This window comes from Giraffa tippelskirchi, chromosome 8 (assembly GCF_054371585.1).
Source record: "Giraffa tippelskirchi isolate mGirTip1 chromosome 8, T2T-mGirTip1v1.2.pri, whole genome shotgun sequence".
NCBI lineage: Eukaryota > Metazoa > Chordata > Mammalia > Artiodactyla > Giraffidae > Giraffa > Giraffa tippelskirchi.
The window spans coordinates 66,098,089-66,122,398 of NC_137282.1; the positions used below are offsets into that span (position 1 = coordinate 66,098,089).

Genomic DNA, 24,310 nt, shown 5'->3' on the forward strand with positions numbered 1-24,310 from the left:
TGGCCACTGTGATTGGCTCCGGACTGGGGCAGTGCCCAATCGGGGCTGAGGGCCGGGCCTCACGTTAGAAGCCAGGGGAAGAGGAGCTCTCGTCCTGCTCGGGTAGGGGAAGGGGTGGGGCCGGGGGAGGTCAGGCTCCAGCAGTGGGAGGGGCGTGAGGTCCGCCTGCGGCAGTTGGTGACCTTCCTGCTCCCCTCAGGGCAGAGCCGCCGGCGTGAGAATGAGGGCGCTGCTGAGCCCAGGGGCTGGGATGGCCTGTTGCTGCTGTGGTCCCAGAGCTCCACCCGAGACCTGAGGGAAGCCGTCTGCCCGTGAGTCCTCTCCCGCTTGTCTGTCAGCTTGTTTGAAACATGCTGGGTTTTCTGCCCAGCTGGCTAAGGGGAGTCCCTGGAAATGCAAGGGTGTGGGTTTTGGCAGACTTCAGGGAAGACATGCCAGATGAGCCTGGGAGACTCCAGCTTAATCTGGATTCAGGAGATATCTCTTCGGGCCAGCTAGTAATTGTAGGATAAGCCTAATGAGTCTTCACAGGATGAAGAGAGTAACGTGCCAAGGTAGCAATCGATGTCCTCATTCGAGAGGATGAAGCTGGTGCTCAGAGAAGGGGGGAACTTGGCCAGAGCAAGGACGTGTGCACCCAGACAGAACCCCCAGATCCGGCCATTGGAGCTCAGGGAGGCCACTGGTGTGGCTTGTCCCTGTGGCAGGGGCCGAGGCATGCAGCCCACCCTGATTCCTGCAGGGGCCTGACTTGGGAAGTGCCATCTGGTAGCTTTGAGACTCACCAAACCAAATTGCACTGGAGAGAGGAAGGACACCTTCCTTCATCCACCCCCCACCCCCGCCGGATTCCCACATACCCTGACCCCTTTCTCTGGATTTCGGAGCCATTTCCAGAGTCCCGCTCATATGACCTCATTCGAAGTGCACTGTGGACGAGCTGCCATCTGCAGCTGCTACCACAGAAGCCAAGGGCTTTAGCTCCCGAGTACCTCCCTTCCTTTGGAACTTGGGGGCCCTCTGCTCCCCACTTGCACACCACAGACCTTTGCTGAGGATTGTGGGGACCCTCACTCAGTTTGCAGCACGTTGTAGCCATCCCTGTCCTCTCAATACCTCCCTTGAAACTCAGCTTGTGAGCTCCTTTGGAGCAGCGTGGCCCACCTGCAACGCTGCAACGGAAGAGACACAGCTGACAGTGAAACAGCAGCTTAGATCTGACGGCCGGAAAGCTCTGTCAAAAGGGACCTCCCTCTTCACACCGTAGAGGCTCTAGGAGCCGCCAGGGTTTCGGAACCAGTGCTGGGGCCAAAAGGACTCCACAGCTGTTTTCCTTCCTGGGGAGGGTTCTGGCTCGAGTGGGAATGGCTCAAGTCTCCTAAGGTTCTGAAAGCCCACTGTGTGCAGATTCACGGTACACAGAGAGCGGAAGGTGGAGTCCTGTCCTGGAGGTGGTCACAGCTCTCGGATGAGCCAGGCAGGCAGGCAGGCAGGGCATGAGAACACCTGAGCTGCCTTGATGAGTCAATGGTGTGGGGGCAGAGGAAGAGAAGCCGGTCTGCTCCCTCGTGTGGTGCCCAGGGCAGGTTGTCCCCAGAGGAATCCCTTACGACAGTGAGGACTATCACGGCTGTTTCCCAAGGGGTTCTGTCAGTGCGTGTCTTCCCCGGAGCGGTCAGGCCGTCTCTAAAATACACTGGCCATGGGCATTGCCTCTCCTTGGAACTTCCCATCTGTTTCTCTTTTTTATGGAACAGTGAATTTCTAGAGGGGTTCTGGGCCACAAGGATGTTGGGTCATTTTCTAGCCTTCTGTCATGAAGAACGCTTTCCTGGGCGTTGGGGTGGTTTGTTGTAACAGCTCCCTTTCTTGGCTTCTTTTGGGAGCTGGTGCAACAAGAGGAGCTCAGCCTCTGCCTTCTGGCTGAGATGTCACCCTTCAAACAGCAATGCCTGCCTGGAGATAATGATGGCATTTGCCAAAAGGGCTTCGTTTGGCACGTGGTATCTTGAAAGGACGTACAACGTCCTTTCAGCTATCAAAGGCTAGTTCAAAGGACATAAACATGAGAACTCTCCAGTGGAGTCTTACAGTAGGTGGAGAGTCCGAAAAAAACTGCTTCAGTCATTTCACTGAGAGTCATTGATTGGGGACACCAAGAATATAGGAAAGAATACAGAAAGAAAAGATGAAATTGTGTTCAGGATCGGGCGGAGGGATGAACAGGGCATGCTTGCCTTGAATCCAGGCTTTGTTTGGGGGTGGGGCATACAGATGGAACGGGTCTGAAACTACAAAGTGGTGATGGTAACACAGTATCACCAGAGTTACACAACAGTGTTCCCAAATTGCAACAATGATGAAAAAGTTTACTACTCCCAACTTAACCAACAAAAATACAGGAAACCATGCAAAAAAGAAAACATCACCAGAAAGGTGGAAACAAACCAAATACAAAGCAGTTCGGGGGAAAGGAACTCCATGTCCCCTGGGGGCAGACCGAGCTGACGGCGTCCACGGTGAGCAGACAGGGATGGAGGCTGCAGAGCCGACCGCTCCCCTGGACGTGGTGTTTCCGGCAAGGGCTCTGGGTCTCTGTCCAGAGCGGGGGCTCGTTCTCCCTGCAGGGGTGGGTGAGTCATCGTGGGCGTCTGGGTGTTGCGCGGGAGCCAGGGCAGGCTCTCCCTGCCGAGGCGGTGACTCCTCCTCTGCCTCAGGTTCTCCTGCCAAAGGCCGAGCAGGTAGAGGTGCACGTGGAGGTGGAGGTTCTGGCTGAGGGGGTGGGACATCAGTGCCTGGGGCTGGGGGTCCTGCAGGCACGGAGATCCGATCTGCCCGGTGTGCTGGCCAGTACCCAGCTGGCCTGGTGTCTCTGCGAGGGCAAGTCTCGGTTCTCCATCTGCCCTCGGTGGATCCCTGGGTCCTGCACCTGGAGCCACCACCTCTGTAGGGACAGGTCTGGGAAGTGGAGCCTGGTTCCAGTTGGAGGCCAGTGCTAGAGCTGTGGGAGAAGCATCGTTTGCCCGCAGGCCAGCCTTGGCATGTGCGTATCCCGGGACAGAAAGCTTCCAAGAGATTCCCAAAGAATACCCAGGGTCGGATGTCTTTTGGGACTGAAGTGTGCAAGATGGGGGGTGGGGAGTGTGAGGCCAGCGCTTGCTGCAGGCCCAGCAGCAGCTTTCGGGGACTCGTCCCTGTGTAGCTCAGCACCCCCTCCGCACACACTCCCGTACACCAGCCCCAGCGTCCTCACCTCTGTGCTCTGGCGTGCTGGGCTCCAGGTCCTCCTGCTGCCTCAGAGGCCGGGGTTCTCGGGACTCTGGGTCGGAGCCGGGTGTGCTGAGCTCCGTGGCAGCCTCAGACTGGGCCGCCGGGTGTATCCTGGGCGGTGTCTCGGCAGCAGGCCTTCCCCGCCTCCGCTTCGCCCCCGGTGGGGCTGATGCCTCCGTGGGCACGCTCACCTGGAGCCTGCACTGGGCCTCACGGGCGTGGGGGTGGTGCTCCGACCCCTCCCTCCGGGAGCTGGATGGGGTGTCCCCGTCCTCGGCCTCATCACGTGGGAAGCTCTGCAACGACAGTGACCGTCAGCCAGCCATGCTGGGAGTTTTCCGAGCTGGGCCTGGCCAGTGGAGCCGCTGCTTCGGCCTGCTCGAACTTCTCTGCCCAGAAGGGTCAGAGACGTGTGTCTGCTCAGATCCCCACCCGGGAGGAAAGAGACCCACCTGAGGGTGTGAGGTCGGCCTGGGCGGCCGGCCCTGCCCGCACTCTCCCCATCCCGCCCAGCATGCTCTCCCCTGGGGTGTGGACACAACTTGTCGGCAGGCTTCTGACCCCACATCCACCTGGGCTTCCTTGAGGGAGACACACCCCGAGAAACCCGCATCCACACACACAGGCAAAGGACCCGGTGTTTTCGGGTGGCATGGGAGAGGTGGCCTGGCCCGGCCGGGGGCTCCCCGTGTTACCTTTCTGTTTCTCCGGGCAAAGGGCCAGAGGCGTCTCGGGGGTGCCCTGAGCCAACGTCGACAGGGTGCCCACGCACACTGCCTGTGAGCTCTCCTGAGGCCCCGGCCTCTGGGCAGGGGCAAACAGCAGAACATCTCGGCAGCAAGTGATCTGGCTGGGGGCTCCTCTCCGCTCTCGAGGCCTGGATACCCGGGTTGCGGGTTCTGTTGGGTTCTGTTGCCGGCAGGTGACATCATTTCCTGGGGTTCGTGCTGAGGTCCCTTCCCCAAAACTTCCCAAGGGAATCTCTGGGTTTCTGACTGCTCGACCACCACCCTTAAGCCATGTGCAGGCACAGTGACACCCACCCAGCCCAGCCGACAGCCCTGGGGAGGCCTGGGTGCAGCCAGTGCCTGAGCTCCGAGGGCCCCGCTGCTCTCAGACCAGGCTCCTTCTTCTCATAAGTGGTGTGGCCCTGGACAAGCATATGCTCCTCAGGGTTTCCCCAGTCTCTCCATCTGCAGAGTGGCGGTCATTCTCCCATCTGCTTCCTAGGTCTGTCGGCCTACGAGCAGCTCCATGCCTTTCCACCTGGGGCCGATATCACGTGGAGCGTGTGCGCTGAGACTTCAGAAAGAAAGATTCCTTCCTGGGCTGACACAGCACAGAATGGGGCAGAACGAGGCCTGGATGTGCCGTGGTACCCAGGAAAAGGCACTCCCCCTCCTGACTGTTTTGAGACCCCGCATCCAAGTTGGAGGACCGAAAGGAAGACTCGAAGGTCTCCCTCTCTTATAGAAAAGAGTGGCCAACTTTCTGGTCCTCTGTTTCCATTGAGATTCTGTTCAAGTGTCCCAGCTCGGCTTCTGCGGGTGGCTGAGCTTCTAATGGCTCCCTGCGTTCTTGTCTTTTCCTCTCCAAACCTTCCGTCCTTTTCCCCCTTCTGGGGTGGATGGGCGCTGTCATTGCTTCTACCTTCGAGACAGATTGATGAAAAGTCTGGACCATCGACTCCTTTCCTCTCTTTGGTTCCGTGTCTCTCTCTGGCTGTGTCCCTCTCTTTTCCTTTCTCAATTCAGTCTGTGTCTTCCTCTTTCTCTCTCGTGTGTGGACGGATGGATGCTAGGAATGCACATGTATATGATTAGATGAGGGTTATGTTTTAGGGATAGGTTAGAGGGAGAGAAAGGCTTTAGGTCGGAGTTGGTCATGGGGGAAGGGTCAAGGGTGGTGGTGGTGTTTCTTGGAATCTGAGTGCTGTGCATTCTTCGTCTCTTTCCATATGAACCCCTTCTCAGATACACCACTTGCAAGGAGTCTCTCGTGTTCCGTTTCCTCTCTTTTGCATTTGTGAATGCTTAGCTTCTCTGTTGTGAAGAGGTTCCATTGGATGGAAACCCATTGGTGTACTTCGTGTACCTCTTTCCCTTACTTGAAGAGACCCATTTCTACCTCCGCCCAGCAAATGGCAAGGAGACTCTGATGTTAAGGAGCCTTTGACCTACGCTTCTTTCTAGCTATCTCATGACATCAGCCTTTAGGGTGAGGTTTTCCCCGATATTGAGGTGGTCTGAGATCAAAACCAATAGCGTTCTTCAGATGTAGCTGTCTGGTTTTCCCATGGACATGTATTGAAGAGGCTTTCTTGTTCCCATTTGGATATTCTCCCCTTCTGTGTCAGAGATGAGTTGAGCATGGTTGCTGGGGTCTGTGTCTGGACCCTCAACTTTATTCCATCGATCTGGATCTGTGTGTGTTGTTGTATTCCCAATAGCATACTGTCCGGCTCCTGCTGCTGCTGCTGCGGCTAAGTCACTTCAGTCGTGTCTGACTCTGCGCGACCCCATGGCCTGCAGCCTGCCAGGCTCCTCCGTCCAGGGCATTTTCCAGGCAAGAGTACTGGAGTGGGTCGCCATTGCCTTCTCCGATACTCTCCTGAGGATCCTAGTTTGGTCGTCTAATTTCCTTTCACACAACCTTGGATGCCCGTATCGGGGCTTTTTCGTCGGATTGTATTGACAATTTAGGCTCTTTTCTGTTTCCGTACCCCTTTTGCAATTCTTGGTTGGGTGCGAAAATGCATTGGCATTTTGGGAGGAATAGCATCGAAGCTGTGGATTGCCTTGTGGGGCTGGGATATCATTTTCCAAATAGGAATTCTTTCAAGCCCTGAGCACAGCTTCTCTTTGCAGCGATTGGTGTGGGCTTGATCTTCCTTCTTCCATGTCTCGCCGTTTTGTGAGAACAGGTCCTTCCTTCCCTTCTGGGTTAGATGGACCCGTGGGGATCACTTCAGTGAATGGCATTGTCAGTGGGGGTGATAATTCCCTTCTCATTGGAAGACTTTGCTGTGAGTATTAGAAATGCAAGTGATTTCTCTTCCCCTTCCTCCCTGTCCATCTCTCAGAGCCACCGGGAAACAGAGGCCTCACCCAGGGTCACACAGGCCTGAGGAGGTACAACTAGACTGTTGATTCTTCAGGCCCTCAGTGCTGGACATCATCCGGGATACTCTGTGTGTGTCTTCCTCAGTCTGGTGTCCCTTCAGACCTTTCCCTAGTTTTCACAGGCTTGTTGTGTTGGTGTTCTTTGTCTGTTTGGAGACACATCCTTGATAAGCTTTGTGTTTCCACTCATTCGTCTCGCGATGTATGACCTGTCTTTTGCTTTTGTACTGAGGTCTTTCCCACAGTAGATATCTTTGATTTTGCAAAGTGCACTGTATTCTCCTGGTTTTTTTTGTGGACTGCCTTTTAGTTTTGTGTGTGAAGACTCAAAGCACGTGTCCGGTTTCTGCTCATTGTTCCTCTAGATTTGTGACAAGTTTTCATGGAATGTTTGTCTAGGGATAACTGGAAGTGAACTCGGTGTAAGGTGTCAAGTCTCCATCTCCATTCATGTCATCCCCTGCAGTTTCCAATACCCTGTTCCTGAGTGGTTTTGGAGACCTTGTGGGAAGTTTGCTTGCATTGGAGTTTGCGTTTCCACCTTGATTAACTTCACACTGTTCTGCCCTCAGGGACACTGTCAAGGGGGAGTGAGGAGCAGCCTGCACTTCCAGCTGTGAACACACGGTGGGGCGAGTGGTGCTCTCCCCTCTGGGAGCCCCAGGCCACAGGCATCCCAGTGAGGAGCCAGCTCTGTGCTCAGCTGAAAGGTGTTAGTCTCTCAGGAGCCTCTGAGCCCTTCCGTTTGGATCACCCAGGGTGGGCATTTACTGTGACAGAACAAATTGCCCTGAATTCCATGGATGGAAGAGCCTGGCTGTGTAGAGATCGTGAGTTGCCGTGAATCAGACACAACTGAGGACACAAAAATTCAATAGATTAAAACACTTTTTGGGGGCGGGGGGGGAGTGAAAGGGGGTGATGTGGGTTTTTTTGTCTTATAAAATAGCCAAGGGGAATCTAGTTTAAACCTAAATTCACATATATGGGATAGGTATAGCTCTCCGTCACCCTATTAAAAAAACTACTAAACTTTTCTGAAAGTTTATTTTGTAGCTTCCTTGAGCACTTCATTGTGAAGCATTTTTTTTTTTTTTTCTGAGACTTTGGCCTCATTAAAAAGTACGGTTTGCCTTTACTGGATAATTTTGTTCATTGGTTTCTTAGGGAATCTTGGTAATATTTGAGTTTCCTGGGGAGTATGGTCACATGACCTGGCCCTGGCCAATCGGTGCCTTCCACCTCCTTGGCCACTGTGATTGGCTCCGGACTGGGGCAGTGCCCAATCGGGGCTGAGGGCCGGGCCTCACGTTAGAAGCCAGGGGAAGAGGAGCTCTCGTCCTGCTCGGGTAGGGGAAGGGGTGGGGCCGGGTGAGGTCAGGCTCCAGCAGTGGGAGGGGCGTGAGGTCCGCCTGCGGCCCTTGGTGACCTTCCTGCTCCCCTCAGGGCAGAGCCGCCGGCGTGAGAATGAGGGCGCTGCTGAGCCCAGGGGCTGGGATGGCCTGTTGCTGCTGTGGTCCCAGAGCTCCACCCGAGACCTGAGGGAAGCCGTCTGCCCGTGAGTCCTCTCCCGCTTGTCTGTCAGCTTGTTTGAAACATGCTGGGTTTTCTGCCCAGCTGGCTAAGGGGAGTCCCTGGAAATGCAAGGGTGTGGGTTTTGGCAGACTTCAGGGAAGACATGCCAGATGAGCCTGGGAGACTCCAGCTTAATCTGGATTCAGGAGATATCTCTTCGGGCCAGCTAGTAATTGTAGGATAAGCCTAATGAGTCTTCACAGGATGAAGAGAGTAACGTGCCAAGGTAGCAATCGATGTCCTCATTCGAGAGGATGAAGCTGGTGCTCAGAGAAGGGGGGAACTTGGCCAGAGCAAGGACGTGTGCACCCAGACAGAACCCCCAGATCCGGCCATTGGAGCTCAGGGAGGCCACTGGTGTGGCTTGTCCCTGTGGCAGGGGCCGAGGCATGCAGCCCACCCTGATTCCTGCAGGGGCCTGACTTGGGAAGTGCCATCTGGTAGCTTTGAGACTCACCAAACCAAATTGCACTGGAGAGAGGAAGGACACCTTCCTTCATCCACCCCCCACCCCCGCCGGATTCCCACATACCCTGACCCCTTTCTCTGGATTTCGGAGCCATTTCCAGAGTCCCGCTCATATGACCTCATTCGAAGTGCACTGTGGACGAGCTGCCATCTGCAGCTGCTACCACAGAAGCCAAGGGCTTTAGCTCCCGAGTACCTCCCTTCCTTTGGAACTTGGGGGCCCTCTGCTCCCCACTTGCACACCACAGACCTTTGCTGAGGATTGTGGGGACCCTCACTCAGTTTGCAGCACGTTGTAGCCATCCCTGTCCTCTCAATACCTCCCTTGAAACTCAGCTTGTGAGCTCCTTTGGAGCAGCGTGGCCCACCTGCAACGCTGCAACGGAAGAGACACAGCTGACAGTGAAACAGCAGCTTAGATCTGACGGCCGGAAAGCTCTGTCAAAAGGGACCTCCCTCTTCACACCGTAGAGGCTCTAGGAGCCGCCAGGGTTTCGGAACCAGTGCTGGGGCCAAAAGGACTCCACAGCTGTTTTCCTTCCTGGGGAGGGTTCTGGCTCGAGTGGGAATGGCTCAAGTCTTCTAAGGTTCTGAAAGCCCACTGTGTGCAGATTCACGGTACACAGAGAGCGGAAGGTGGAGTCCTGTCCTGGAGGTTGTCACAGCTCACGGATGAGCCAGGCAGGCAGGCAGGCAGGGCATGAGAACACCTGAGCTGCCTTCATGAGTCAATGGTGTGGGGGCAGAGGAAGAGAAGCCGGTCTGCTCCCTCATGTGGTGCCCAGGGCAGGTTGTCCCCAGAGGAATCCCTTACGACAGTGAGGACTATCACGGCTGTTTCCCAAGGGGTTCTGTCAGTGCGTGTCTTCCCCGGAGCGGTCAGGCCGTCTCTAAAATACACTGGCCATGGGCATTGCCTCTCCTTGGAACTTCCCATCTGTTTCTCTTTTTTATGGAACAGTGAATTTCTAGAGGGGTTCTGGGCCACAAGGATGTTGGGTCATTTTCTAGCCTTCTGTCATGAAGAACGCTTTCCTGGGCGTTGGGGTGGTTTGTTGTAACAGCTCCCTTTCTTGGCTTCTTTTGGGAGCTGGTGCAACAAGAGGAGCTCAGCCTCTGCCTTCTGGCTGAGATGGCACCCTTCAAACAGCAATGCCTGCCTGGAGATAATGATGGCATTTGCCAAAAGGGCTTCGTTTGGCACGTGGTATCTTGAAAGGACGTACAACGTCCTTTCAGATATCAAAGGCTAGTTCAAAGGACATAAACATGAGAACTCTCCAGTGGAGTCTTACAGTAGGTGGAGCGTCCGAAAAAAACTGCTTCAGTCATTTCACTGAGAGTCATTGATTGGGGACACCAAGAATATAGGAAGGAATGCAGAAAGAAAAGATGAAATTGTGTTCAGGATCGGGCGGAGGGATGAACAGGGCGTGCTTGCCTTGAATCCAGGCTTTGTTGGGGGGTGGGGCATAAAGATGGAACGGGTCTGAAACTACAAAGTGGTGATGGTAACACAGTATCACCAGAGTTACACAACAGTGTTCCCAAATTGCAACAATGATGAAAAAGTTTACTAATCCCAACTTAACCAACAAAAATACAGGAAACCATGCAAAAAAGAAAACATCACCAGAAAGGTGGAAACAAACCAAACGCAAAGCAGTTCGGGGGAAAGGAACTCCATGTCCCCTGGGGGCAGACCGAGTTGACGGCGTCCACGGTGAGCAGACAGGGATGGAGGCTGCAGAGCCGACCGCTCCCCTGGACGTGGTGTTTCCGGCAAGGGCTCTGGGTCTCTGTCCAGAGCGGGGGCTCGTTCTCCCTGCAGGGGTGGGTGAGTCATCGTGGGCGTCTGGGTGTTGCGCGGGAGCCAGGGCAGGCTCTCCCTGCCGAGGCGGTGACTCCTCCTCTGCCTCGGGTTCTCCTGCCAAAGGCCGAGCAGGTAGAGGTGCACGTGGAGGTGGAGGTTCTGGCTGAGGGGGTGGGACATCAGTGCCTGGGGCTGGGGGTCCTGCAGGCACGGAGATCCGATCTGCCCGGTGTGCTGGCCAGTACCCAGCTGGCCTGGTGTCTCTGCGAGGGCAAGTCTCGGTTCTCCATCTGCCCTCGGTGGATCCCTGGGTCCTGCACCTGGAGCCACCACCTCTGTAGGGACAGGTCTGGGAAGTGGAGCCTGGTTCCAGTTGGAGGCCAGTGCTAGAGCTGTGGGAGAAGCATCGTTTGCCCGCAGGCCAGCCTTGGCATGTGCGTATCCCGGGACAGAAAGCTTCCAAGAGATTCCCAAAGAATACCCAGGGTCGGATGTCTTTTGGGACTGAAGTGTGCAAGATGGGGGGCGGGGGGTGTGAGGCCAGCGCTTGCTGCAGGCCCAGCAGCAGCTTTCGGGGACTCGTCCCTGTGTAGCTCAGCACCCCCTCCCCACACACTCCCGTACACCAGCCCCAGCGTCCTCACCTCTGTGCTCTGGCGTGCTGGGCTCCAGGTCCTCCTGCTGCCTCAGAGGCCGGGGTTCTCGGGACTCTGGGTCGGAGCCGGGTGTGCTGAGCTCCGTGGCAGCCTCAGACTGGGCCGCCGGGTGTATCCTGGGCGGTGTCTCGGCAGCAGGCCTTCCCCGCCTCCGCTTCGCCCCCGGTGGGGCTGATGCCTCCGTGGGCACGCTCACCTGGATGCCTGGGCAGGCTCCACCTGGAGCCTGCACTGGGCCTCACGGGCGGGGGAGTGGTGCTCCGACCCCTCCCTCCGGGAGCTGGATGGGGTGTCCCCGTCCTCGGCCTCATCACGTGGGAAGCTCTGCAACGACAGTGACCGTCAGCCAGCCATGCTGGGAGTTTTCCGAGCTGGGCCTGGCCAGTGGAGCCGCTGCTTCGGCCTGCTCGAACTTCTCTGCCCAGAAGGGTCAGAGACGTGTGTCTGCTCAGATCCCCACCCGGGAGGAAAGAGACCCACCTGAGGGTGTGAGGTCATCCTGGGCGGCCGGCCCTGCCCGCACTCTCTCCATCCCGCCCAGCATGCTCTCCCCTGGGGTGTGGACACAACTTGTCCGCAGGCTTCTGACCCCACATCCGCCTGGGCTTCCTTGAGGGAGACACACCCCGAGAAACCCGCATCCACACACACAGGCAAAGGACCCGGTGTTTCCGGGTGGCATGGGAGAGGTGGCCTGGCCCGGCCTGGGGCTCCCCGTGTTACCTTTCTGTTTCTCCGGGCAAAGGGCCAGAGGCGTCTCGGGGGTGCCCTGAGCCAACGTCGACAGGGTGCCCACGCACACTGCCTGTGAGCTCTCCTGAGGCCCCGGCCTCTGGGCAGGGGCAAACAGCAGAACATCTCGGCAGCAAGTGATCTGGCTGGGGGCTCCTCTCCGCTCTCGAGGCCTGGATACCCGGGTTGCGGGTTCTGTTGGGTTCTGTTGCCGGCAGGTGACATCATTTCCTGGGGTTCGTGCTGAGGTCCCTTCCCCAAAACTTCCCAAGGGAATCTCTGGGTTTCTGACTGCTCGACCACCACCCTTAAGCCATGTGCAGGCACAGTGACACCCACCCAGCCCAGCCGACAGCCCTGGGGAGGCCTGGGTGCAGCCAGGGCCTGAGCTCCGAGGGCCCCGCTGCTCTCAGACCAGGCTCCTTCTTCTCATAAGTGGTGTGGCCCTGGACAAGCATATGCCCCTCAGGGTTTCCCCAGTCTCTCCATCTGCAGAGTGGCGGTCATTCTCCCATCTGCTTCCTAGGTCTGTCGGCCTACGAGCAGCTCCATGCCTTTCCACCTGGGGCCGATATCACGTGGAGCGTGTGCGCTGAGACTTCAGAAAGAAAGATTCCTTCCTGGGCTGACACAGCACAGAATGGGGCAGAACGAGGCCTGGATGTGCCGTGGTACCCAGGAAAAGGCACTCCCCCTCCTGACTGTTTTGAGACCCCGCATCCAAGTTGGAGGACCGAAAGGAAGACTCGAAGGTCTCCCTCTCTTATAGAAAAGAGTGGCCAACTTTCTGGTCCTCTGTTTCCATTGAGATTCTGTTCAAGTGTCCCAGCTCGGCTTCTGCGGGTGGCTGAGCTTCTAATGGCTCCCTGCGTTCTTGTCTTTTCCTCTCCAAACCTTCCGTCCTTTTCCCCCTTCTGGGGTGGATGGGCGCTGTCATTGCTTCTACCTTCGAGACAGATTGATGAAAAGTCTGGACCATCGACTCCTTTCCTCTCTTTGGTTCCGTGTCTCTCTCTGGCTGTGTCCCTCTCTTTTCCTTTCTCAATTCAGTCTGTGTCTTCCTCTTTCTCTCTCGTGTGTGGACGGATGGATGCTAGGAATGCACATGTATATGATTAGATGAGGGTTATGTTTTAGGGATAGGTTAGAGGGAGAGAAAGGCTTTAGGTCGGAGTTGGTCATGGGGGAAGGGTCAAGGGTGGTGGTGGTGTTTCTTGGAATCTGAGTGCTGTGCATTCTTCGTCTCTTTCCATATGAACCCCTTCTCAGATACACCACTTGCAAGGAGTCTCTCGTGTTCCGTTTCCTCTCTTTTGCATTTGTGAATGCTTAGCTTCTCTGTTGTGAAGAGGTTCCATTGGATGGAAACCCATTGGTGTACTTCGTGTACCTCTTTCCCTTACTTGAAGAGACCCATTTCTACCTCCGCCCAGCAAATGGCAAGGAGACTCTGATGTTAAGGAGCCTTTGACCTACGCTTCTTTCTAGCTATCTCATGACATCAGCCTTTAGGGTGAGGTTTTCCCCGATATTGAGGTGGTCTGAGATCAAAACCAATAGCGTTCTTCAGATGTAGCTGTCTGGTTTTCCCATGGACATGTATTGAAGAGGCTTTCTTGTTCCCATTTGGATATTCTCCCCTTCTGTGTCAGAGATGAGTTGAGCATGGATGCTGGGGTCTGTGTCTGGACCCTCAACTTTATTCCATCGATCTGGATCTGTGTGTGTTGTTGTATTCCCAATAGCATACTGTCCGGCTCCTGCTGCTGCTGCTGCGGCTAAGTCACTTCAGTCGTGTCTGACTCTGCGCGACCCCATGGCCTGCAGCCTGCCAGGCTCCTCCGTCCAGGGCATTTTCCAGGCAAGAGTACTGGAGTGGGTCGCCATTGCCTTCTCCGATACTCTCCTGAGGATCCTAGTTTGGTCGTCTAATTTCCTTTCACACAACCTTGGATGCCCGTATCGGGGCTTTTTCGTCGGATTGTATTGACAGTTTAGGCTCTTTTCTGTTTCCGTACCCCTTTTGCAATTCTTGGTTGGGTGCGAAAATGCATTGGCATTTTGGGAGGAATAGCATCGAAGCTGTGGATTGCCTTGTGGGGCTGGGATATCATTTTCCAAATAGGAATTCTTTCAAGCCCTGAGCACAGCTTCTCTTTCCAGGGATTGGTGTGGGCTTGATCTTCCTTCTTCCATGTCTCGCCGTTTTGTGAGAACAGGTCCTTCCTTCCCTTCTGGGTTAGATGGACCCGTGGGGATCACTTCAGTGAATGGCATTGTCAGTGGGGGTGATAATTCCCTTCTCATTGGAAGACTTTGCTGTGAGTATTAGAAATGCAAGTGATTTCTCTTCCCCTTCCTCCCTGTCCATCTCTCAGAGCCACCGGGAAACAGAGGCCTCACCCAGGGTCACACAGGCCTGAGGAGGTACAACTAGACTGTTGATTCTTCAGGCCCTCAGTGCTGGACATCATCCGGGATACTCTGTGTGTGTCTTCCTCAGTCTGGTGTCCCTTCAGACCTTTCCCTAGTTTTCACAGGCTTGTTGTGTTGGTGTTCTTTGTCTGTTTGGAGACACATCCTTGATAAGCTTTGTGTTTCCACTCATTCGTCTCGCGATGTATGACCTGTCTTTTGCTTTTGTACTGAGGTCTTTCCCACAGTAGATATCTTTGATTTTGCAAAGTCCACTGTATTCTCCTGGTTTTTTTTGTGGACTGCCTTTTAGTTTTGTGTGTGAAGACTCAAAGCACGTGTCCGGTTTCTGCTCATTGTTCCTCTAGATTTGTGACAAGTTTTCATGGAATGTTTGTCTAGGGATAACTGGAAGTGAACTCGGTGTAAGGTGTCAAGTCTCCATCTCCATTCATGTCATCCCCTGCAGTTTCCAATACCCTGTTCCTGAGTGGTTTTGGAGACCTTGTGGGAAGTTTGCTTGCATTGGAGTTTGCGTTTCCACCTTGATTAACTTCACACTGTTCTGCCCTCAGGGACACTGTCAAGGGGGAGTGAGGAGCAGCCTGCACTTCCAGCTGTGAACACACGGTGGGGCGAGTGGTGCTCTCCCCTCTGGGAGCCCCAGGCCACAGGCATCCCAGTGAGGAGCCAGCTCTGTGCTCAGCTGAAAGGAGTTAGTCTCTCAGGAGCCTCTGAGCCCTTCCGTTTGGATCACCCAGGGTGGGCATTTACTGTGACAGAACAAATTGCCCTGAATTCCATGGACGGAAGAGCCTGGCTGTGTAGAGATCGTGAGTTGCCGTGAATCAGACACAACTGAGGACACAAAAATTCAATAGATTAAAACACTTTTTGGGGGCGGGGGGGGAGTGAAAGGGGGTGATGTGGGTTTTTTTGTCTTATAAAATAGCCAAGGGGAATCTAGTTTAAACCTAAATTCACATATATGGGATAGGTATAGCTCTCCGTCACCCTATTAAAAAAACTACTAAACTTTTCTGAAAGTTTATTTTGTAGCTTCCTTGAGCACTTCATTGTGAAGCATTTTTTTTTTTTTCTGAGACTTTGGCCTCATTAAAAAGTACGGTTTGCCTTTACTGGATAATTTTGTTCATTGGTTTCTTAGGGAATCTTGGTAATATTTGAGTTTCCTGGGGAGTATGGTCACATGACCTGGCCCTGGCCAATCGGTGCCTTCCACCTCCTTGGCCACTGTGATTGGCTCCGGACTGGGGCAGTGCCCAATCGGGGCTGAGGGCCGGGCCTCACGTTAGAAGCCAGGGGAAGAGGAGCTCTCGTCCTGCTCGGGTAGGGGAAGGGGTGGGGCCGGGGGAGGTCAGGCTCCAGCAGTGGGAGGGGCGTGAGGTCCGCCTGCGGCAGTTGGTGACCTTCCTGCTCCCCTCAGGGCAGAGCCGCCGGCGTGAGAATGAGGGCGCTGCTGAGCCCAGGGGCTGGGATGGCCTGTTGCTGCTGTGGTCCCAGAGCTCCACCCGAGACCTGAGGGAAGCCGTCTGCCCGTGAGTCCTCTCCCGCTTGTCTGTCAGCTTGTTTGAAACATGCTGGGTTTTCTGCCCAGCTGGCTAAGGGGAGTCCCTGGAAATGCAAGGGTGTGGGTTTTGGCAGACTTCAGGGAAGACATGCCAGATGAGCCTGGGAGACTCCAGCTTAATCTGGATTCAGGAGATATCTCTTCGGGCCAGCTAGTAATTGTAGGATAAGCCTAATGAGTCTTCACAGGATGAAGAGAGTAATGTGCCAAGGTAGCAATCGATGTCCTCATTCGAGAGGATGAAGCTGGTGCTCAGAGAAGGGGGGAACTTGGCCAGAGCAAGGAGGTGTGCACCCAGACAGAACCCCCAGATCCGGCCATTGGAGCTCAGGGAGGCCACTGGTGTGGCTTGTCCCTGTGGCAGGGGACGAGGCATGCAGCCCACCCTGATTCCTGCGGGGGCCTGACTTGGGAAGTGCCATCTGGTAGCTTTGAGACTCACCAAACCAAATTGCACTGGAGAGAGGAAGGACACCTTCCTTCATCCACCCCCCACCCCCGCCGGATTCCCACATACCCTGACCCCTTTCTCTGGATTTCGGAGCCATTTCCAGAGTCCCGCTCATATGACCTCATTCGAAGTGCACTGTGGACGAGCTGCCATCTGCAGCTGCTACCACAGAAGCCAAGGGCTTTAGCTCCCGAGTACCTCCCTTCCTTTGGAACTTGGGGGCCCTCTGCTCCCCACTTGCACACCACAGACCTTTGCTGAGGATTGTGGGGACCCTCACTCAGTTTGCAGCACGTTGTAGCCATCCCTGTCCTCTCAATACCTCCCTTGAAACTCAGCTTGTGAGCTCCTTTGGAGCAGCGTGGCCCACCTGCAACGCTGCAACGGAAGAGACACAGCTGACAGTGAAACAGCAGCTTAGATCTGACGGCCGGAAAGCTCTGTCAAAAGGGACCTCCCTCTTCACACCGTAGAGGCTCTAGGAGCCGCCAGGGTTTCGGAACCAGTGCTGGGGCCAAAAGGACTCCACAGCTGTTTTCCTTCCTGGGGAGGGTTCTGGCTCGAGTGGGAATGGCTCAAGTCTTCTAAGGTTCTGAAAGCCCACTGTGTGCAGATTCACGGTACACAGAGAGCGGAAGGTGGAGTCCTGTCCTGGAGGTTGTCACAGCTCTCGGATGAGCCAGGCAGGCAGGCAGGCAGGGCATGAGAACACCTGAGCTGCCTTCATGAGTCAATGGTGTGGGGGCAGAGGAAGAGAAGCCGGTCTGCTTCCTCGTGTGGTGCCCAGGGCAGGTTGTCCCCAGAGGAATCCCTTACGACAGTGAGGACTATCACGGCTGTTTCCCAAGGGGTTCTGTCAGTGCGTGTCTTCCCCGGAGCGGTCAGGCCGTCTCTAAAATACACTGGCCATGGGCATTGCCTCTCCTTGGAACTTCCCATCTGTTTCTCTTTTTTATGGAACAGTGAATTTCTAGAGGGGTTCTGGGCCACAAGGATGTTGGGTCATTTTCTAGCCTTCTGTCATGAAGAACGCTTTCCTGGGCGTTGGGGTGGTTTGTTGTAACAGCTCCCTTTCTTGGCTTCTTTTGGGAGCTGGTGCAACAAGAGGAGCTCAGCCTCTGCCTTCTGGCTGAGATGGCACCCTTCAAACAGCAATGCCTGCCTGGAGATAATGATGGCATTTGCCAAAAGGGCTTCGTTTGGCACGTGGTATCTTGAAAGGACGTACAACGTCCTTTCAGATATCAAAGGCTAGTTCAAAGGACATAAACATGAGAACTCTCCAGTGGAGTCTTACAGTAGGTGGAGCGTCCGAAAAAAACTGCTTCAGTCATTTCACTGAGAGTCATTGATTGGGGACACCAAGAATATAGGAAGGAATGCAGAAAGAAAAGATGAAATTGTGTTCAGGATCGGGCGGAGGGATGAACAGGGCGTGCTTGCCTTGAATCCAGGCTTTGTTGGGGGGTGGGGCATAAAGATGGAACGGGTCTGAAACTACAAAGTGGTGATGGTAACACAGTATCACCAGAGTTACACAACAGTGTTCCCAAATTGCAACAATGATGAAAAAGTTTACTAATCCCAACTTAACCAACAAAAATACAGGAAACCATGCAAAAAAGAAAACATCACCAGAAAGGTGGAAACAAACCAAACGCAAAGCAGTTCGGGGGAAAGGAACTCCATGTCCCCTGGGGGCAGACCGAGTTGACGGCGTCCACGGTGAGCAGACAGGGATGGAGGCTGCAGAGCCGACCGCTCCCCTGGACGTGGTGTTTCCGGCAAGGGCTCTGGGTCTCTGTCCAGAGCGGGGGCTCGTTCTCCCTGCAGGGGTGGGTGAGTCATCGTGGGCATCTGGGTGTTGCGCGGGAGCCAGGGCAGGCTCTCCCTGCCGAGGCGGTGACTCCTCCTCTGCCTCGGGTTCTCCTGCCAAAGGCCGAGCAGGTAGAGGTGCACGTGGAGGTGGAGGTTCTGGCTGAGGGGGTGGGACATCAGTGCCTGGGGCTGGGGGTCCTGCAGGCACGGAGATCCGATCTGCCCGGTGTGCTGGCCAGTACCCAGCTGGCCTGGTGTCTCTGCGAGGGCAAGTCTCGGTTCTCCATCTGCCCTCGGTGGATCCCTGGGTCCTGCACCTGGAGCCACCACCTCTGTAGGGACAGGTCTGGGAAGTGGAGCCTGGTTCCAGTTGGAGGCCAGTGCTAGAGCTGTGGGAGAAGCATCGTTTGCCCGCAGGCCAGCCTTGGCATGTGCGTATCCCGGGACAGAAAGCTTCCAAGAGATTCCCAAAGAATACCCAGGGTCGGATGTCTTTTGGGACTGAAGTGTGCAAGATGGGGGGCGGGGGGTGTGAGGCCAGCGCTTGCTGCAGGCCCAGCAGCAGCTTTCGGGGACTCGTCCCTGTGTAGCTCAGCACCCCCTCCGCACACACTCCCGTACACCAGCCCCAGCGTCCTCACCTCTGTGCTCTGGCGTGCTGGGCTCCAGGTCCTCCTGCTGCCTCAGAGGCCGGGGTTCTCGGGACTCTGGGTCGGAGCCGGGTGTGCTGAGCTCCGTGGCAGCCTCAGACTGGGCCGCCGGGTGTATCCTGGGCGGTGTCTCGGCAGCAGGCCTTCCCCGCCTCCGCTTCGCCCCCGGTGGGGCTGATGCCTCCGTGGGCACGCTCACCTGGAGCCTGCACTGGGCCTCACGGGCGGGGGGGGGTGCTCCGACCCCTCCCTCCGGGAGCTGGATGGGGTGTCCCCGTCCTCGGCCTCATCACGTGGGAAGCTCTGCAACGACAGTGACCGTCAGCCAGCCATGCTGGGAGTTTTCCGAGCTGGGCCTGGCCAGTGGAGCCGCTGCTTCGGCCTGCTCGAACTTCTCTGCCCAGAAGGGTCAGAGACGTGTGTCTGCTCAGATCCCCACCCGGGAGGAAAGAGACCCACCTGAGGGTGTGAGGTCAGCCTGGGCGGCCGGCCCTGCCCGCACTCTCCCCATCCCGCCCAGCATGCTCTCCCCTGGGGTGTGGACACAACTTGTCCGCAGGCTTCTGACCCCACATCCACCTGGGCTTCCTTGAGGGAGACACACCCCGAGAAACCCGCATCCACACACACAGGCAAAGGACCCGGTGTTTCCGGGTGGCATGGGAGAGGTGGCCTGGCCCGGCCTGGGGCTCCCCGTGTTACCTTTCTGTTTCTCCGGGCAAAGGGCCAGAGGCGTCTCGGGGGTGCCCTGAGCCAACGTCGACAGGGTGCCCACGCACACTGCCTGTGAGCTCTCCTGAGGCCCCGGCCTCTGGGCAGGGGCAAACAGCAGAACATCTCGGCAGCAAGTGATCTGGCTGGGGGCTCCTCTCCGCTCTCGAGGCCTGGATACCCGGGTTGCGGGTTCTGTTGGGTTCTGTTGCCGGCAGGTGACAACATTTCCTGGGGTTCGTGCTGAGGTCCCTTCCCCAAAACTTCCCAAGGGAATCTCTGGGTTTCTGACTGCTCGACCACCACCCTTAAGCCATGTGCAGGCACAGTGACACCCACCCAGCCCAGCCGACAGCCCTGGGGAGGCCTGGGTGCAGCCAGGGCCTGAGCTCCGAGGGCCCCGCTGCTCTCAGACCAGGCTCCTTCTTCTCATAAGTGGTGTGGCCCTGGACAAGCATATGCCCCTCAGGGTTTCCCCAGTCTCTCCATCTGCAGAGTGGCGGTCATTCTCCCATCTGCTTCCTAGGTCTGTCGGCCTACGAGCAGCTCCATGCCTTTCCACCTGGGGCCGATATCACGTGGAGCGTGTGCGCTGAGACTTCAGAAAGAAAGATTCCTTCCTGGGCTGACACAGCACAGAATGGGGCAGAACGAGGCCTGGATGTGCCGTGGTACCCAGGAAAAGGCACTCCCCCTCCTGACTGTTTTGAGACCCCGCATCCAAGTTGGAGGACCGAAAGGAAGACTCGAAGGTCTCCCTCTCTTATAGAAAAGAGTGGCCAACTTTCTGGTCCTCTGTTTCCATTGAGATTCTGTTCAAGTGTCCCAGCTCGGCTTCTGCGGGTGGCTGAGCTTCTAATGGCTCCCTGCGTTCTTGTCTTTTCCTCTCCAAACCTTCCGTCCTTTTCCCCCTTCTGGGGTGGATGGGCGCTGTCATTGCTTCTACCTTCGAGACAGATTGATGAAAAGTCTGGACCATCGACTCCTTTCCTCTCTTTGGTTCCGTGTCTCTCTCTGGCTGTGTCCCTCTCTTTTCCTTTCTCAATTCAGTCTGTGTCTTCCTCTTTCTCTCTCGTGTGTGGACGGATGGATGCTAGGAATGCACATGTATATGATTAGATGAGGGTTATGTTTTAGGGATAGGTTAGAGGGAGAGAAAGGCTTTAGGTCGGAGTTGGTCATGGGGGAAGGGTCAAGGGTGGTGGTGGTGTTTCTTGGACTCTGAGTGCTGTGCATTCTTCGTCTCTTTCCATATGAACCCCTTCTCAGATACACCACTTGCAAGGAGTCTCTCGTGTTCCGTTTCCTCTCTTTTGCATTTGTGAATGCTTAGCTTCTCTGTTGTGAAGAGGTTCCATTGGATGGAAACCCATTGGTGTACTTCGTGTACCTCTTTCCCTTACTTGAAGAGACCCATTTCTACCTCCGCCCAGCAAATGGCAAGGAGACTCTGATGTTAAGGAGCCTTTGACCTACGCTTCTTTCTAGCTATCTCATGACATCAGCCTTTAGGGTGAGGTTTTCCCCGATATTGAGGTGGTCTGAGATCAAAACCAATAGCGTTCTTCAGATGTAGCTGTCTGGTTTTCCCATGGACATGTATTGAAGAGGCTTTCTTGTTCCCATTTGGATATTCTCCCCTTCTGTGTCAGAGATGAGTTGAGCATGGATGCTGGGGTCTGTGTCTGGACCCTCAACTTTATTCCATCGATCTGGATCTGTGTGTGTTGTTGTATTCCCAATAGCATACTGTCCGGCTCCTGCTGCTGCTGCTGCGGCTAAGTCACTTCAGTCGTGTCTGACTCTGCGCGACCCCATGGCCTGCAGCCTACCAGGCTCCTCCGTCCAGGGCATTTTCCAGGCAAGAGTACTGGAGTGGGTCGCCATTGCCTTCTCCGATACTCTCCTGAGGATCCTAGTTTGGTCGTCTAATTTCCTTTCACACAACCTTGGATGTCCGTATCGGGGCTTTTTCGTCGGATTGTATTGACAATTTAGGCTCTTTTCTGTTTCCGTACCCCTTTTGCAATTCTTGGTTGGGTGCGAAAATGCATTGGCATTTTGGGAGGAATAGCATCGAAGCTGTGGATTGCCTTGTGGGGCTGGGATATCATTTTCCAAATAGGAATTCTTTCAAGCCCTGAGCACAGCTTCTCTTTCCAGGGATTGGTGTGGGCTTGATCTTCCTTCTTCCATGTCTCGCCGTTTTGTGAGAACAGGTCCTTCCTTCCCTTCTGGGTTAGATGGACCCGTGGGGATCACTTCAGTGAATGGCATTGTCAGTGGGGGTGATAATTCCCTTCTCATTGGAAGACTTTGCTGTGAGTATTAGAAATGCAAGTGATTTCTCTTCCCCTTCCTCCCTGTCCATCTCTCAGAGCCACCGGGAAACAGAGGCCTCACCCAGGGTCACACAGGCCTGAGGAGGTACAACTAGACTGTTGATTCTTCAGGCCCTCAGTGCTGGACATCATCCGGGATACTCTGTGTGTGTCTTCCTCAGTCTGGTGTCCCTTCAGACCTTTCCCTAGTTTTCACAGGCTTGTTGTGTTGGTGTTCTTTGTCTGTTTGGAGACACATCCTTGATAAGCTTTGTGTTTCCACTCATTCGTCTCGCGATGTATGACCTGTCTTTTGCTTTTGTACTGAGGTCTTTCCCACAGTAGGTATCTTTGATTTTGCAAAGTGCACTGTATTCTCCTGGTTTTTTTTGTGGACTGCCTTTTAGTTTTGTGTGTGAAGACTCAAAGCACGTGTCCGGTTTCTGCTCATTGTTCCTCTAGATTTGTGACAAGTTTTCATGGAATGTTTGTCTAGGGATAACTGGAAGTGAACTCGGTGTAAGGTGTCAAGTCTCCATCTCCATTCATGTCATCCCCTGCAGTTTCCAATACCCTGTTCCTGAGTGGTTTTGGAGACCTTGTGGGAAGTTTGCTTGCATTGGAGTTTGCGTTTCCACCTTGATTAACTTCACACTGTTCTGCCCTCAGGGACACTGTCAAGGGGGAGTGAGGAGCAGCCTGCACTTCCAGCTGTGAACACACGGTGGGGCGAGTGGTGCTCTCCCCTCTGGGAGCCCCAGGCCACAGGCATCCCAGTGAGGAGCCAGCTCTGTGCTCAGCTGAAAGGAGTTAGTCTCTCAGGAGCCTCTGAGCCCTTCCGTTTGGATCACCCAGGGTGGGCATTTACTGTGACAGAACAAATTGCCCTGAATTCCATGGACGGAAGAGCCTGGCTGTGTAGAGATCGTGAGTTGCCGTGAATCAGACACAACTGAGGACACAAAAATTCAATAGATTAAAACACTTTTTGGGGGCGGGGAGGGAGTGAAAGGGGGTGATGTGGGTTTTTTTGTCTTATAAAATAGCCAAGGGGAATCTAGTTTAAACCTAAATTCACATATATGGGATAGGTATAGCTCTCCGTCACCCTATTAAAAAAACTACTAAACTTTTCTGAAAGTTTATTTTGTAGCTTCCTTGAGCACTTCATTGTGAAGCATTTTTTTTTTTTTTCTGAGACTTTGGCCTCATTAAAAAGTACGGTTTGCCTTTACTGGATAATTTTGTTCATTGGTTTCTTAGGGAATCTTGGTAATATTTGAGTTTCCTGGGGAGTATGGTCACATGACCTGGCCCTGGCCAATCGGTGGCTTCCACCTCCTTGGCCACTGTGATTGGCTCCGGACTGGGGCAGTGCCCAATCGGGGCTGAGGGCCGGGCCTCACGTTAGAAGCCAGGGGAAGAGGAGCTCTCGTCCTGCTCGGGTAGGGGAAGGGGTGGGGCCGGGGGAGGTCAGGCTCCAGCAGTGGGAGGGGCGTGAGGTCCGCCTGCGGCCGTTGGTGACCTTCCTGCTCCCCTCAGGGCAGAGCCGCCGGCGTGAGAATGAGGGCGCTGCTGAGCCCAGGGGCTGGGATGGCCTGTTGCTGCTGTGGTCCCAGAGCTCCACCCGAGACCTGAGGGAAGCCGTCTGCCCGTGAGTCCTCTCCCGCTTGTCTGTCAGCTTGTTTGAAACATGCTGGGTTTTCTGCCCAGCTGGCTAAGGGGAGTCCCTGGAAATGCAAGGGTGTGGGTTTTGGCAGACTTCAGGGAAGACATGCCAGATGAGCCTGGGAGACTCCAGCTTAATCTGGATTCAGGAGATATCTCTTCGGGCCAGCTAGTAATTGTAGGATAAGCCTAATGAGTCTTCACAGGATGAAGAGAGTAACGTGCCAAGGTAGCAATCGATGTCCTCATTCGAGAGGATGAAGCTGGTGCTCAGAGAAGGGGGGAACTTGGCCAGAGCAAGGAGGTGTGCACCCAGACAGAACCCCCAGATCCGGCCATTGGAGCTCAGGGAGGCCACTGGTGTGGCTTGTCCCTGTGGCAGGGGACGAGGCATGCAGCCCACCCTGATTCCTGCGGGGGCCTGACTTGGGAAGTGCCATCTGGTAGCTTTGAGACTCACCAAACCAAATTGCACTGGAGAGAGGAAGGACACCTTCCTTCATCCACCCCCCACCCCCGCCGGATTCCCACATACCCTGACCCCTTTCTCTGGATTTCGGAGCCATTTCCAGAGTCCCGCTCATATGACCTCATTCGAAGTGCACTGTGGACGAGCTGCCATCTGCAGCTGCTACCACAGAAGCCAAGGGCTTTAGCTCCCGAGTACCTCCCTTCCTTTGGAACTTGGGGGCCCTCTGCTCCCCACTTGCACACCACAGACCTTTGCTGAGGATTGTGGGGACCCTCACTCAGTTTGCAGCACGTTGTAGCCATCCCTGTCCTCTCAATACCTCCCTTGAAACTCAGCTTGTGAGCTCCTTTGGAGCAGCGTGGCCCACCTGCAATGCTGCAACGGAAGAGACACAGCTGACAGTGAAACAGCAGCTTAGATCTGACGGCCGGAAAGCTCTGTCAAAAGGGACCTCCCTCTTCACACCGTAGAGGCTCTAGGAGCCGCCAGGGTTTCGGAACCAGTGCTGGGGCCAAAAGGACTCCACAGCTGTTTTCCTTCCTGGGGAGGGTTCTGGCTCGAGTGGGAATGGCTCAAG

At 55.2% G+C, this 24,310-nt stretch overlaps 1 protein-coding gene across 1 annotated transcript in view; it reads left to right on the forward strand.

Annotated features, from left to right (window-relative positions):
• Positions 1-24,310, forward strand: part of LOC145517098 (uncharacterized) — a 437,457-nt gene that overhangs the window by 266,978 nt on the left and 146,169 nt on the right. Inside the window, exons 76-83 of the mRNA XM_081519356.1 lie at positions 200-311; positions 4,501-4,726; positions 6,965-7,222; positions 7,839-7,950; positions 14,627-14,884; positions 15,499-15,610; positions 22,263-22,520; positions 23,136-23,247. The gene's annotated coding sequence lies outside the window, so the exon portion shown is untranslated. The remainder of the gene's footprint in view (positions 1-199; positions 312-4,500; positions 4,727-6,964; positions 7,223-7,838; positions 7,951-14,626; positions 14,885-15,498; positions 15,611-22,262; positions 22,521-23,135; positions 23,248-24,310) is intronic.